Consider the following 14,648-nt stretch of genomic DNA (forward strand, 5'->3'; position numbering starts at 1 on the left):
GCCCCTCCCCCGCCTGCGTCCCACCCTTTATTTACCACCTTTGTGAGCTTGGCACAGCTGGGGTGCGGCTGGGCTCCGAAGCCCCTGGTTCAAGCCTCTTCCCCAGAATCCCCAGGCCAAGCCTCCCTTCCCCTGCAAAGGCCACCACTACCTCCCGCCGAGCTACAGGGAAGGATTTGGGCTGCTGGAGTCTGCAAGGACCCAGACTCCAGCCGCTCTGAGGTGTAGGGTCGGGGTGTGGAGCAGTTTCCCCAGGAAGCAGAAGACCTGGCGTCCCGGGAGATTCAAAATGCTAGTCCACTTCTGGCGGATCGAACTTGTCCTCTTCAAAGCTTAAATCCGAGACACATTCCTCCTCCCCCTGGCTGTACTGCTTCTAAGAAAAGAGGCTGACCTGAAGAATAAGCACAGGGACAGTGGGGAGGGGAGCACACTTCACGGTTACTCTGAATGTTGCCATTTCCTCTAAGTTCTCCCATCCGAGTACTAACCAGGCCCGACCCTGCTTAGCTTCCGAGATCAGACGAGATCGGGCGCGTTCAGGGTGGTATGGCCCTAGACTCCTCTAAGTTCTCAATACGCATGTCTGAGTTTTAATTCACTACTGTGTTAGGAGGAGGCTACCTACCACTGAATCAGCGATGGCTCCAAACTCCTGTGGGAGGGGCTTGGGGGCATGGGGGAGGGGAGAGGTGAGCAATTCATTCTGGGAGTGAGAGTCTGAAACCAAGGGACTAGCCCTCCGTTTACATTAGGATGGAAAACTTCCGCGTCCCACCTACACTCAACACACCTGTCAATCTAGAACAAGTAACCTTGAGGTCTACCCTGTGTGCACGCATGGAGAAGGCACTTAAAATGTTGAGGTCAGCATGTTAAACTTTCTGGAAATACTGTAACTAGCGCCCCGTTTACTTCCTTCACTGTCCTTTCTATAATCTCTTTCATTTTAGTCCGTGTTTATGGGCTGGCACAAGCTCTGGAGAACGTAGGTTTTTGTTTTGCTTTGCTTTCAAGGATTTATTTATTCAGAGAGACAGAGGCAGAGACACAGGCTGAGGAAGAAGCAGGCTCCATGCAGGGAGCCCGACGCGGAACTCGATCCGGGTCTCCAGGATCACACCCTGGGCTGCAGGCCGCACTAACCCGCTGCGCCGCCAGGGCTGTTGGAGAGAACGGATTTTATCCTATTCCCAGTGTCTAGCACATACTATGGTTTTTAAATGGAACTAATTCCATAACTGGTCTTATTTAGGAATGGATCTGTTGTTAGAGTCAGGTTTCTGAAATCTATAGCATCAATACTGAATCTCTTTCTCTCACATTTCACAGGAAGCTAGACTTCTTAAAGTGTAAACTTGGATAAGTCTGAAATTTCCTTGACTGGCTTGATTTAAATTGAATTAGAAGAATTTTTGCACAGACAAAACTTCAAATGCTTTTTCAGAAAGTAACCATCTTTTCATTCTCTACTCTCTTCCCTTCAAAACAAATGTTGCAACTTCGGAGTTAGTTAAATAATCAGAATTCTAGCCCCAAATTAAGTTCTTAATGACATGAAACACATTCTTTGCTCCTATTATTTATTTTTTTTTAACATTCAATATATAGAACATTGGCATTTTATTTTAGAAATTACTTTGTCAACTTAATCCCTAATTCAGGGTTAGGGTTACAGAAAAGTTCTTCAACAAAATATTTCATACAAGATGTCTATGTGATACTGATATCTGGGTAATATACCTTATTTGAAAGACAATTAAAAAAAATATTTTATTTATTCATGAGAGCCACACAGAGCCCTGAGGGGAGCCTGATGTGGGACTCCATCTCAGGACCCTGGGATCAGGCCCCAAACCCAAGGCAGATGCTCAACCACTGAGTCACTCAGGTGTCCCAATGCACATAAAGGTTTTCAAATGCTGTAGCATCATCTCACTTAAGGCCATAGTTACTCTGTTCCCAAGTCCCTGAGATTCTGTTTGAGGGGAGCGCTAAAAGGCTGTGTCCTCTTCTATGTCCACAACTATAGGAGCACTCTGATGCAATTGGCTCTCCAAATTTCAAATAAGGGGTCAGAGCCAAGGGCCAAGACTTCAAGAAAAGCCCCAGAAATTCCCTGCACTCAAAAGCAGTTTCAGAGTTTCACATTTCCCAAAAGATGACAGAGCTAACTATAGTCTTCCAAATCCTGTCAGTTGCTTTAAATTATGGTTATAGTATAGTATAGTATAGCTGTGGAACCCTTGAGCTTTAATAACCAGGTGCTTGAATTAAATCATGTAGCTCCTCTTGGGTTCTGGCATCTGTAATCTCTTCACACTGTCTGTATTCCACAGCTATTTTACCACTTTCTGTAATAAAGTTAACGAGGATCAATTCAGAGTTTTTCTTGTTCTAAAATGTGCTGTACTGGGTGTTATGCTATATGTTGGCAAACTGAACTCCAATAAAAAAAATAAAAATGAGATTGCTGTATACAATAATAGAACCCATCATTAGATATTCTTTTGAAATTTAAAAGCAGAAAATAAAGCATTTTCCTAGAAGTTTTCTCATCTCACACTTCTGTTTTTATCATAACTATTTTTTTAAAGACTTTATTTGAGAGAGAGAGTGTGAGCACATAAGCAGGGGGAGGGGTAGAGGGAGAGATAAAAGCAGACTCCCCACTGAACAAGGGAGTCTGACTGTGGGGCTTGATCCCAGGACCCTGGGATCATGACCTGAACTAAAGGCAGACACTTAACTCACTGAGCCACCAAGGCACTCCTCTATCTCAGTGTTTTTTTTTTAATTTTTATTTATTTATGATAGTCACACACACAGAGAGAGAGAGAGACAGAGACACAGGCAGAGGGAGAAGCAGGCTCCATGCGCCGGGAGCCCGACGTGGGATTCGATCCCAGGTCTCCAGGATCGCGCCCCGGGCCAAAGGCAGGCGCCAAACCGCTGCGCCACCCAGGGATCCCTCTATCTCAGTTTTTTTTTTTTTTTTGTTCTAGAATTTAATTTTATTGTAGTACATTAAGAGTCATGTATGCCAGGAAAGCCAGTAATATTCATAAGCTTAGTAGTTCACCACAGTTTTAGAAAGCACATAATACATTCAAATAAGGCATTACAGAAAGTTTTGTAAAGAATTAAATGTGTCCTGCAATCCTTTTTAAAAAAAGCCTTGGTCCATTCTGAAAGATCAACATTGAATTTTTAAAAATCAAAAGAAAAGTTTTTTCCCACAAAAATACACGAAGAACCACTTGCTGGCATTTATATTTTGAGTGCCTGGGATAACAGGCCGGTGTTCAAAGGCAGTTCATAACAGGTTGTACCAGGACTCGTTGCATCTGATTTAGCACCAAGTAAGAGTAAATATCCCACTGAAGATGTAGCTGATTTTTTCATCCACCTCTCATCGCCCCACTCTTCCTGCCAGGCCACAGGACATAAGCACGCATCCTTGTTGCCCTACGAAGAAATCAAATTCTCTTCGCTTTTAAAGGGCTACTTACTCAGGCTACACACACAGGTGGAGTTCTTGCCCTGCTGACGGTGGCAGGGAAAGCCAGCAGCTGCCCGCTGCTTTCACTAGGAATAAAGTCCTTCAACAAACTCAGTTACCTTCCTGGTCCTTTTTAACCTCTCATGTAAATCCTTTTAATTGCTACTAATTTGATTAGTTTACTAATTGATTGTTTACTAATTATGATTGTTAAGCATGTCAGGGAAATTCTCCCCAGGCATAGCTGATCTATTTCTACTTCCTGAGGACCCAGTATGCTTGCTTTTATGTAGGGCCATGGGTTTGCTTTTCTTCTTGTATTTTGTCACTCATCACAGCAGATTTTACATAGTGATCAAAAAGAGAAACTGGCAAGTAGATCCTAAAGCACATACTTATACTTCTAACCTGAGCAATAATCTGAAAACACAAGACTAATTACATTTTCTGTTGATAATTCAACCTCACTGCTTTTGTAAGAACTTCCAATGTCAATTTCTAATAAATCATTTTTTTCAATACACATGTTCTCAAAACCTGTCACAGGAAAGTAATATTTTCCTATATGCTAATTTAACACAATTTTATAGCAGACTGAAAATTCTGAATAAACTGAAAGTTTGTTTATGACATAATAAATACAGTATATACGGTTAAGTTTTTAAGTTTCTTACTGTAAAGGCAACAGTGAATTTGCATCCTGAAACTAATCTGCATATCTGGTTGCTTGTTTTCTAGAATTTGATAGTGTTTCACAAAACCATGTACCACAGTGCTAACGATGCTGGGTTTTGGCATCAGTCTACAACACATTTCTCTGATGAGCTACTTTACCGAGTGACATGGAAATGTTTTTAGCTTCTCCAAAGAATAAGAAAATTTTTTATCAACCACTTAAGTCTTCTGAACAAAAGTTAATATTACTACCAATTGCTCTTTTAATTAGGACATCTGATGTTTTTAAATTACATACCCATAGAAGATACCCTGGGTAGACAAAAAGATGAATCTTAGTATCGGACTCATTTGGCCCATTCTTAATTTCCAGAATGAAATCAGTAGAAGTGAAACTAATATAATTTTCAAAGAATTCATACATGCCAGTCTCAGAACACGGAGCTTCTAAATGCACAGGTGAGGAGTCTCTGCTCATCTTACTGGTGATGTACACTTTGCCTCATGGAGTAACCGATGCTTTCTGGTTTATTTGTGGAACTTTTGTTTGTAGGAAAGCATACACATGGGGCCAGATCTTGTTGGTTTCTGTTCCAGAGAAGGTTTCCAATACTCCCTTTTTCCGGTAATATTCCAGGACCGGCTGTGTTTGGACTTCATAAGCCTTGAGTCTCTTGACAACCGTCTCTGGCTTGTCATCATCCCGCTGAATGAGAGGCTCCCCTGTCAGGTCATCAATGCCCACGGCTTTGGGAGGGTTGAATTCGATGTTGTAGACTCGGCCGCTGGCCGGATGAATCCAGCGCGCGGTGAGACGCTGCTTAATGACTTCAAAGGGCACGTTCAGATTAATCACTGTGTCTATCTGATAAGCTCCGTCCAGGGCTTCTGCCTGTGGAAGTGTCCTTGGAAAACCATCCAATAGCCAGCTATATTGGGTGAGGTTTTTCAGCTCATGAAGGGCCAGCCGAGTCATGACACCATCCGGGATGAGCTTCCCTTGGTCAATGAAAGTCTTGGCTAACACACCAATTTCTGTGCCCCGAAGCATGTTGTCCCGGAGCAGGTCCCCGCTGGAGAGGTGCTTCAGCGCGAAGTGCTTGGTGATGCGCGACGACACGGTGCCCTTGCCGGAGCCCGGCGCCCCCATGATCACGGCGCGCAGCAGCCGCGCGGACGCCCCCATGGCCGCCGGGAGCCGGGGCGCGGGGGCTCCGGCCTGGCTGCGCGCTCGCGGGGCTGCGCCGTGCGGGGCGGCGGGCGGACAGCGCTGCGCGCAGGGGGCGGGCGCGGCGCCCGGGCGCTCCCGGAAGTCTCTATCTCAGTTTTTAAAAAGATTTGAGAGAGAGAGAGAGAGAGAGAGAGAGAGAGAGAGAGAGAGAGAGAGAGAATGTATGTGAGGGCACTGGTAGGGGGAGGGGCAGAAGGAGAGGGAGAGAATCCAGAGCAGATTCCCTGCTAGGTGTGGAACCCGCATTCAGGGCTGGATCTAGGACCCTGAGATCATGACCTAAGCCAAAATCAAAGGTCCAATGTTGGACGCATCTAGCCACCCACAAATCCATCTCATTTACTGATAAACCAATCACACTTAAAAAATCATTATGCTGCACAGTATGCTTTAATATCTGATATCTCTATTCTGTCTCATTACCCCCCCTTTTTTTTTTTACTAAAGATTCCTGTATATCCTTAGATTTTTTTTCCAGAATACATTTAAAAGCAGTTTGTCCAGATCCCCTCCCCAAAGCATATCTTCCCCCCCACCAAAACATGTCTCTATTTACCTATAATCTATCTACCTACAAAGATACAGATAGATATGCAGATACAGACATAAATGTACGTATCTTCAAGAGATTTATTTTTAAAAAATTTTTTTATTTATTTATGATAGGCACACAGTGAGAGAGAGAGAGGCAGAGACACAGGCAGAGGGAGAAGCAGGCCCCATGCACCGGGAGCCCGACCCCGGATCCCCAGGATCGCGCCCTGGGCCAAAGGCAGGCGCCAAACCGCTGTGCCACCCAGGGATCCCTTCAAGAGATTTCTAGATGTTACCTAATTCAACACCAATCTTGAGGCTGGATTAAGTATCTTTCTAAATCTGTGACCCTGTCTCTCGTAATAACTATTTTTAAGGGTATAGTTCAGTGGCATTAAGTACATTCACATTGTTGTGCAACCATTTCCAGAACATTTTTCTTTTCATGTGCCCAAACTGAGACTCTGTATCCATTCCACAATAACTCCCCATCCCACCCACAGCCCAGCCCCTGGCAACCACCATTCTTCTATTCTGGAAGCCTTTTGAGATGATCCCTTCCCTGCTGCTTTCAATCCAGCTGGAGTCCAGTTTTCCTCTCCTTGCAGATACAATATACAATACTTTGGGGAGAGGGCGGGCATGCATCTGAACACTTTATTGGCAGAAACAGGCCTATGTACCTTATAGGCAATAAAATTTCCCTTAAGGCAAACTAGAGCTACCAGACTTTTTAGCCGAAGGAGTTTTGAATGTGTATATGGATACCACAGCATATTAGGGCGAGTGTTGGCATATTAGGGCGAGGCCAACAACCCAGACGTTTAGTTTGGTTCTTAAAGGTTGTCAGAGTTGACAGCTAATGGAGATTCCATCTGATGACCACAGAAGTCAATCTACACTGGAAGAGCTGCCCAAGCTGGAAACCTGTGACCAATCCAGGGACAGGGTCAACTCTTACAAACAAACAAAGCTTCTAATACTTAGCTAAGATTTCTTAGGTTTTTTTTTAAAGATTTTATTTATTCACTCATGAGAGATAGAGAGAGAGAGAGAGAGAGAGAGGCAGCGACACAGGTAGAGGGAGAAGCAGGCGCCATTCAGGGAGCCCGACCTGGGACTGGATCTCAGGTCTCCAGGATCAGGCTCTGGGCAGAAGGTGGCGCCAAACCGCAAACCACCAGGGCTGCCCGGATTTCTTAGTCTTTAACACTCAAGACTCTGAAGCAGGGGAGCAACTATTTGGGGACTCTCTACTAATTATAAAATTGGCAAAAAAAAAAAAAAAAAAAAAAAAAAAAACACAAAAAAATGGAGCTCCTGGGTAGCTTAGTCTGTTGAGTCTCTGATTCTTGATTTTGGCTCAGGTCATGATCTCAGGGTTGTGAGACTAAGCCCCACATTGGAGTCCATGCTGGACTTGGAGCCTGCTTAAGATTAGCTCTCTCTTCCTCTCCCTCTATGCCTCCCCTGCCTCCCTAAGAAAATAAATAAAATAATATTAAAAAAATAAAATTTCATTTGAGCACAGCCTGTAACATTCACAGCACTGTAGAACTCAATAGGGAATACAATCAACACTATTCAATAGGATGACCACTTTCAAGGTTCACAAAAACATAGTTGATCATTACATCAGAATCATATTTACTCAATATGTCAGTGCCAGAAACAAAAACTGAAACCGAACTGATTCAAGAAACATAATCTAATAAATTCTCCAAGAGGAAAACAACAATGATAAGAAGTTGACATGTTTTGTCTGCTTACCATGTTCCAGGGATAGTTCTAACCTTTTTATATTCGTCATCTCGTTTACTCTTACAATATCCCCCATGATGTAAGTTGAATTACCTTACTTTGCAGATAAAGAAATAGCAGCCTAGAGAGAATAAATACCTACAAATTTGACTCTAAAACCTAAAATTGCATAAGAAATCTAGAGACAGACATGGACAACAGATACCCAAAGCTTCTAATCACTATATCACTACTTTGTGTTATGGGCAAGCAATCAAGAAAGAAGATTGGGTCAAACACTTCCTATGTGGAGGCAAGTCACTGTATATCTATACACTGGGGACAAAAATATTTGCTGTCATTTGTCTCACACATACAACAAAGAACAAATTTGAGACTGCCGCTTTGGAAGCATTTGGTGAGTAAAAGAATATGAAGTGTTTTCATCCAACTAACTTTTCAAAATGAGTTTATTTGCTCAAGGAACATGAAGTACCTTAAGGACAAAAAAAAAAAAGAACAATGAAGCAAGTCTTACCTAAAACTGCAACCAACAGTTTCTGGAATGCATCAGACATAGCCTTCTTTATAGGAAGCTTCTGGGTTGTTTTCCTTTTCATCAGAAATGATAATGGCCCTAAATCCAAACAAAACAAATGAACTTAAAAATTCTAGCTGAATAATAACTGATTTTTATTGATGTATGTTTAAAAGGAAAGTGCATCCATGATTCTTAGATCATTATCCTGGCAACTAAGGGCAGGCATAACACAAGAGTTTGGTGGAATGGCTCTGCTGTAGGTGTATCCTGGAAGGGCACATTCTTACTGCCCTGGTCTCTCCCATAAGTTCCTGAAGTACCAGAAGGGAGATGCAAGCCAAAAAGGTGGCACAAATCTCACATCACAGATTTCAAATGGACAAGTTGAAACTCTACTTCTACAGACCCTACCTACTCTCCTGTGCATCAAGGGCTGGAATCACACAGTAAGAAACATTTGGTGTTAGTGCACATGACCTGGTCTCTTCCTACGCATCACCCACAGGAGCCTATTTGCTAACAGCCCTGTCCCTGCCTTAAAACCCTAAAGCTAGGGACACCTGGGTGGCTCAGGGGTTGAGTGTCTGCCTTCAGCCCAGGGCGTAATCCTGGGGTCCCCGGGATCTACTCCCACATTGAGCTCCTTGCATGAAGCCTGCTTCTCCCTCTGCCTATGTCTCTGCCCTCTGTGTGTGTGTGTGTGTGTCTCATGAATAAATAAATAAAATCTTCAAAAACAAACAAACAACCCAGAGCTTAAGTGCTATGAACTCTGGGAAAAAAAACAGTATCAATCGGAATACCTTTTCTAGGAATCTATATTTGTTTCTTTGCACAGCAGCCCTTTTATAGGAGGCAAAGGACTGAACATTTACACAAGAGTTTATTTAAATCTTTAGTTGATAATTTTGCTGGCATAATTGAAGGCTACAAGAGATCTGAATTTGAAGGACTAGGACAATTTTAGCACAAGGCAAATTCTTAACCAAAAATAGGAAAAATATTACTTCCCTCTTCCTAAACTTCTTGGCAGAAAGTCAGCTTTTGAATTTTAAAGCTAAAAGTTCTTTCAAGTATTGCCTATGATAAAACAAAAACAAAAACAAAACAAAACAAAACAAAACAAAACAAAAACCCTGTATTGTAGGGCAGAAAAACTCCACCCAGGGCTTTCCCAGCAAGGGGAAAGACTTGATGATATATCTGAAAAGATGAGTTTTAGAAAGATTCTACCTCCACTCCACTCTACCTCCACTTCTACCTCCACTGTAAACAAACCTTCCTGCAGCTTATCCAAAGGCTCCTGGACCATGCCAACTCCAAGATTCTTACACTCATAGGATGGCAACACCACCTCTAAAGCACAGAAGAGTTGCAGGCTCTGCTTCTGAAGGGGTTCCGTGGTATCTTCATTTTCCCTTTCTTCAAGGTCAGAAAGATCCTGAAGCTGTTGGGATTTTCAATTAAAGGTCCTTCCTAGGATCTCAAGATGTTTTCTTATTAGAAATAAAAACTAAACTCCAGCAAACCTAGCTAACAGTTGAAGTATCCTATAGCTTCAAAATCAAGTAAGACTTGCAAATGAACTATAGATATAGACAATTGTTTTTTATTCTACACCCTACAAATATTGGTGAAAATTATGGACATCACCACCCAAATCATTGAGAGTATTATTAATTTTAGGTGGCAGGCCAATGTTGAGGTCCTTCCACTTAGAGGACTCACATCTCCCCACTTCCAGTTCTCTCTTCTCTAATGTCCAAAATTTCGATGTTGAAGTGAGTCTGATTAGTCAAAGAAAATCTATAAAGTTTGCCTTGATGATCCTTTTTGACCATCCATTGAAACCAAAATAATAATTTGCCAATTCTTGGCATTGGGAGCTATTTAGGGCAAGGGCCTGATGTTGAACCGCTTTATGTTTGGTGCCAAGATGAACCTAAAGACATGAGAGAGAGACCGAAAAATATCACAACCTGCCACATAGGCTAGTTTTGGATACACCCGAGAGTTATCAATACCTATTTCATGAACTGATTGTGAAGATTAAATAGGGAACAACATTGTAAGCAATGAGCTCATAGTAAGCCCTAAATGAATGTTATTTATCATTGTTAAGCTACAGTACTGTTCTGCATCATTTCTAGGGCCTCTGATTAATTGGAAGATTTCCTTCACCTCTAGTGGTGAGAGTGATGATGAAAGCAAGGAAGCCCTCCAGAAGCAAATGACAGGGTTGTAGGTGAGCAAAGGAAGTAAATTGTTTTTGTTGTCCCATCCTGTAGCTCCTGTCTGAGAACACAACCTGAAGAGCAGACAAGATGGACCTAACACGGACAAAGGACCTTAATCTACAACACTCTTCTCCCCAAGTTACTAACCTGTTAGAACAAGGAATATACATACTTCTATAAATTTTATAAGCAACGAAACAATTAGAGGTTATTTGCATTAAATAGCTCCTTTGAGAAGGCCAATGCCTCCAGTGTTAACTCTAAATGACTTACATTCTGTGGTGAATTTCTTACATCCACTAGTTTAGTCTTAAATGCCTATGTCAACTTTAGGCAGGATGTAGTATATTAAATATTCATAAATATTTAAATATTGCAAATAAAGTCATAGCACTATTGTTCTTTTTTAAATTTTTTTTTCTTTTTTAAATTTTTTAAAGATTTATTTATTCATGAGAGACACACAGAGAAAGGTAGAGACATAAGCAGAGGGAGAAGCAGGCTCCCTTGGGGAGCCAGATGCAGCACTGGATCCCACAACCACAGGATCACGCCCTGAGCACAACCACTGAGCCATCTAGGTGTCCCAGCACTATTAATTCTTATTTTTAAAAAAGATTATTTATTTATTTATTTATTAGAGAAACAGAGAGAGACAGAGACACCAGAGAGAGACAGAGAGAGAAGCAGGCTCCATGCAGGGAGCTTCACGTGGGCGGCGCTAAACCACTAAGCCACCAGGGCTGCTCTATTAATTCTTCACTGTTTGTTCCTCCATCCTTCTCTATCACTAGTTTATAAGCTCCTTTAGTGCTTGAAGGAAACATATCTTATTCTTTTCTCATTCCTAGAACCAAGTACATTCTGTTGTTGATTGAGCGAATGAATGAAAGAATGAGTGATAAGAAAATGAAATTACTTTCTCTAGCTGAAGCTGCCTGCTGGGAAGGAGAAATGAAGACAAACTTTTAAATGTTGGGTGCTGCAGGGGAGGCTAATAGTGAGGCATAGTGGAGCTGTTCTGGACAACAAGGAAGCTTCAGAAGGGCCCTGAGCCTCCGAGTAGGAGAGATAGCTGTCACCTTGGATAAGCTTGCCAACCAATTTTCTTCATGCTACTGAAAAACGTTCTCAGGTGCCTTAGACCTTTCCTTGATTTATTTGGTTTAAGACATTATTTTTTTTTCTGTATTTATAAAAGGCAAAAAACAACAACAAAAAGCCCAACCAGGAACTATGTGTAGTTGCCAAAGTATTAAAGAACACATAAGTAAACTGGCTAACAATTTTGGAAAGCAGGAGTAATAACCCAAGGTTCTGTGTTAAATAAATAAAGAGGGTGCCTGGATGGCTCAGATGGTTGGGCACCTGCCTTCGGCTCAGGTTGTGATCCCAGGTTCTTGGGATCAAGTCCTGCCTGCATCAGGCTCCCTCCTCAGCAGAGAGTCTGCTTCTCCCTCTCATGGTCTCATTCTCTTTCAAATGAATAGGTGAAATTAAAAAAATAAATAAATTCACATAATAGTAAATATAAGCAACACTCTTCTTGTGAAGATTTCCTAAAATAAGAGGCAGCATAAAATGACACGGGATTCATTTTTTTAACGGTTTTATTTCCTTATTCATGAGAGAGAAAGAGAGAAAAACAGAGACACAAGCAGAGGGAGAAGTGGGCTCCATGCAGGGAGCCCGATGTGGGGCTCCAGGATCACGCCCTGGGCTGAAGGCAGGCGCTAAACCGCTGAGCCACCCGGGGATCCCCGACACCGGATTTAACATCAATTGGGGGTTGATCTCTCGCTTCCAGTTTTTGTCATGAACCCTAAGTAAGCCACTTAACTATCCTGAGTTCGAGTTACTTCGTGTAAAAAAAGGAAAAGGAAAACAAGTAAAAGAAAAACACAAAAACGACACAGCCACCCAAGGAAACCAGAGGATCGATGTAGCAATGCACCCGAAAGCATTCTGTAAATCAGGAGAGCTCTATGAATGCTAGTCTGTTGTCACAGAATTCGGCACTTTGTGCCAGCGGAGTTAGGAATTTCCTACTTGACCCACCTTCAGTGGAGAATTCTGAAACAGATGCTTCTCGTGACACGCCCTTTGTGCTCTGTGAGCATCCCTTGCTGAATAAAACTTGATGATGGCACAGAAACCAGGGCGGGCCACTGCCGCGTTTGGGAAGACTCCTACCGAATACAGGAGGCCGAACTGGGAGAATGCTGTGACCAGAGAGCGCTGCGGGCTGGTCCCGCACCAAATACGTACATGAAATTTCACGCCCAGAAACCAAAACTGCCCGTTCCCTTATATTCCCTAAACCCTCTGCACAGGCAACCCAAGCACTTGTCACTTCGCGAACAGGTTTTCCTCTGGAACCCTAAGATTCGAAAAGCATTAGAAGGCAACAGGCGCTGGCTGTGGAGCGCTGCCCCTCAAAAGTCTCTTGGGGCTGAGCGGCCGCCGAGGTCCCCTCTAGAACCAGGGTGCCTCTCAGCGGAGACTACAAAGCGCTGAGGGGTAAGGCCAGTCTCCAGGGCTCCCGGTCACCCGGTCACCGAGGGGGCGGCCTTCTCCCTGCCCCCTCCATCCTGGCTCGGCTCCCGGGCAAGGCCTCGGCCGAGGGTCCGGACTTAGCTCCCACACCAGCAAGGTTTTATCCCTCTCGGTGGGAACCGCAAAAGACACCGACTCCGCCACCCTCGCGTCACTGCTCGCAAGGTGCCCCCGCGCTGCTTCAAGAGAGGCGGGGCCGGGGGCGGGGCCGGCTCGGCGGGAGTGGGGAGAGCCCCGCCCCGCCCCGCCCGCCCTGGCCCCCCACTCTGCGCGGGTCTCTAACTCTACTTCCCCTCCCGCAGCCCCACCGCGCCAGAGTCCTAGAGCTTCCTTCTTCTCTTCGAGTGAATTTTTAGGGTAGAGTCCAAAGGGTGAGCTTCCAGGATCCCAGCGTACGGTCATCTTTATAGCAACTGGCGTCAGCGGCACTGCCAGAGAAGATGTAGAGTCCCAAGCAGTTAGTAGTTACCTACTGACCTTTAAACATGTGCATTTCTCCGGTCGCCTGGCTGGCTCAGTGGTTGGGGGTTTCCTTCCGCGAGGGCTAGGGCGTGATCCCGGGATGCCAGGATCCGTCCCACCTCGGGCTCCCCTGGGGGAGACCCCTTCTCCCTCTGCCTACGTCTCTGCCTCTCTCTGTGTGTTTCTCATGAATCAATAAAATCTTTAAACATTTTTTGAGATTTCTCAACTCCGTGTGGGAAATGATCTCTAAAGATAGAATACTTTGGCTTAATGCTTTCAGGAGGCACACCTGGGTGGCTCAATGGTTGAGCATCTGCCTTCCGCTCAGGGTGTGATCCTGGGGTGCACGATTGAGTCCCACATCAGGCTCCTTGCAGGGAGCCTGTTTCTCCCTCTGCCTGTCTCTCTGCCTCTCTCTCTCTCTCTCTCTCTCTCTCTCTCTCTCTCTATATATATATATATATATATATATATAAAACAAAATCTATCCCATTTTATTATCCTAAAAATATGACCTTCATTTTTCATGCTAAAAAATGTTTTATGAAGAGTTGCTGATAGAGGATAGTTTTAATGAGTGCTTTTACCTGAGCTTTAAAATAAAAAGTTGGAATTTTTTTCCAACTTTGTTGATGTTTTACTGGTCTGTGAAATCCAAGTGAAGGCCCAGAAGTAGGGATATCAGTGGCCCAAGTGGGACAGTTTAATCAAACAGTGTTGTTAGCTATGCGCAGGACATTCCTCCAACTGCCCCTTTTCTGTCTTTGCATTGTCCTTATGCACGTTTTACTCCGCATTAGCACCTTCAGATCCCAAATAGAGATGCCTTTATTTTCTTAAACATCTAGATTTTAGCCCATTCTCTGAAAGCACCCCCAAATCATTGGCACCTGGCACCATCTCTTGACCCCAGCCAGCACTACTTTCTCCACCTCAATATACAAGACCCTTAGCCCCAACCATTATCTTCTTCGGAATCTTCTTTTACTCTGAAAGTAGTTGGCTTTGGAGGAATAACCGGGATCCTGATACTGTTTTAAACCAAAAATTGTAGATTTTATTACCCATCTCATTATCCATTGTATTCATTGTATGTATCCACTCAATTATTATACCCATTGGTTGAGTATGTCTCCGCTTCTCTGGGTAGCTTATAAACACCTCAAG

The 14,648-nt window shown here is 43.5% G+C and overlaps 1 pseudogene; it reads right to left on the reverse strand.

Annotated features, from left to right (window-relative positions):
- Positions 1-1,425: 1,425 nt before the first annotated feature.
- Positions 1,426-5,424, reverse strand: LOC140607045 (GTP:AMP phosphotransferase AK3, mitochondrial pseudogene; annotated as a pseudogene).
- Positions 5,425-14,648: the final 9,224 nt, after the last annotated feature.

Source organism: Canis lupus, chromosome 16, assembly GCF_048164855.1.
Source record: "Canis lupus baileyi chromosome 16, mCanLup2.hap1, whole genome shotgun sequence".
In the NCBI taxonomy this organism is placed as follows: Eukaryota; Metazoa; Chordata; class Mammalia; order Carnivora; family Canidae; genus Canis; species Canis lupus.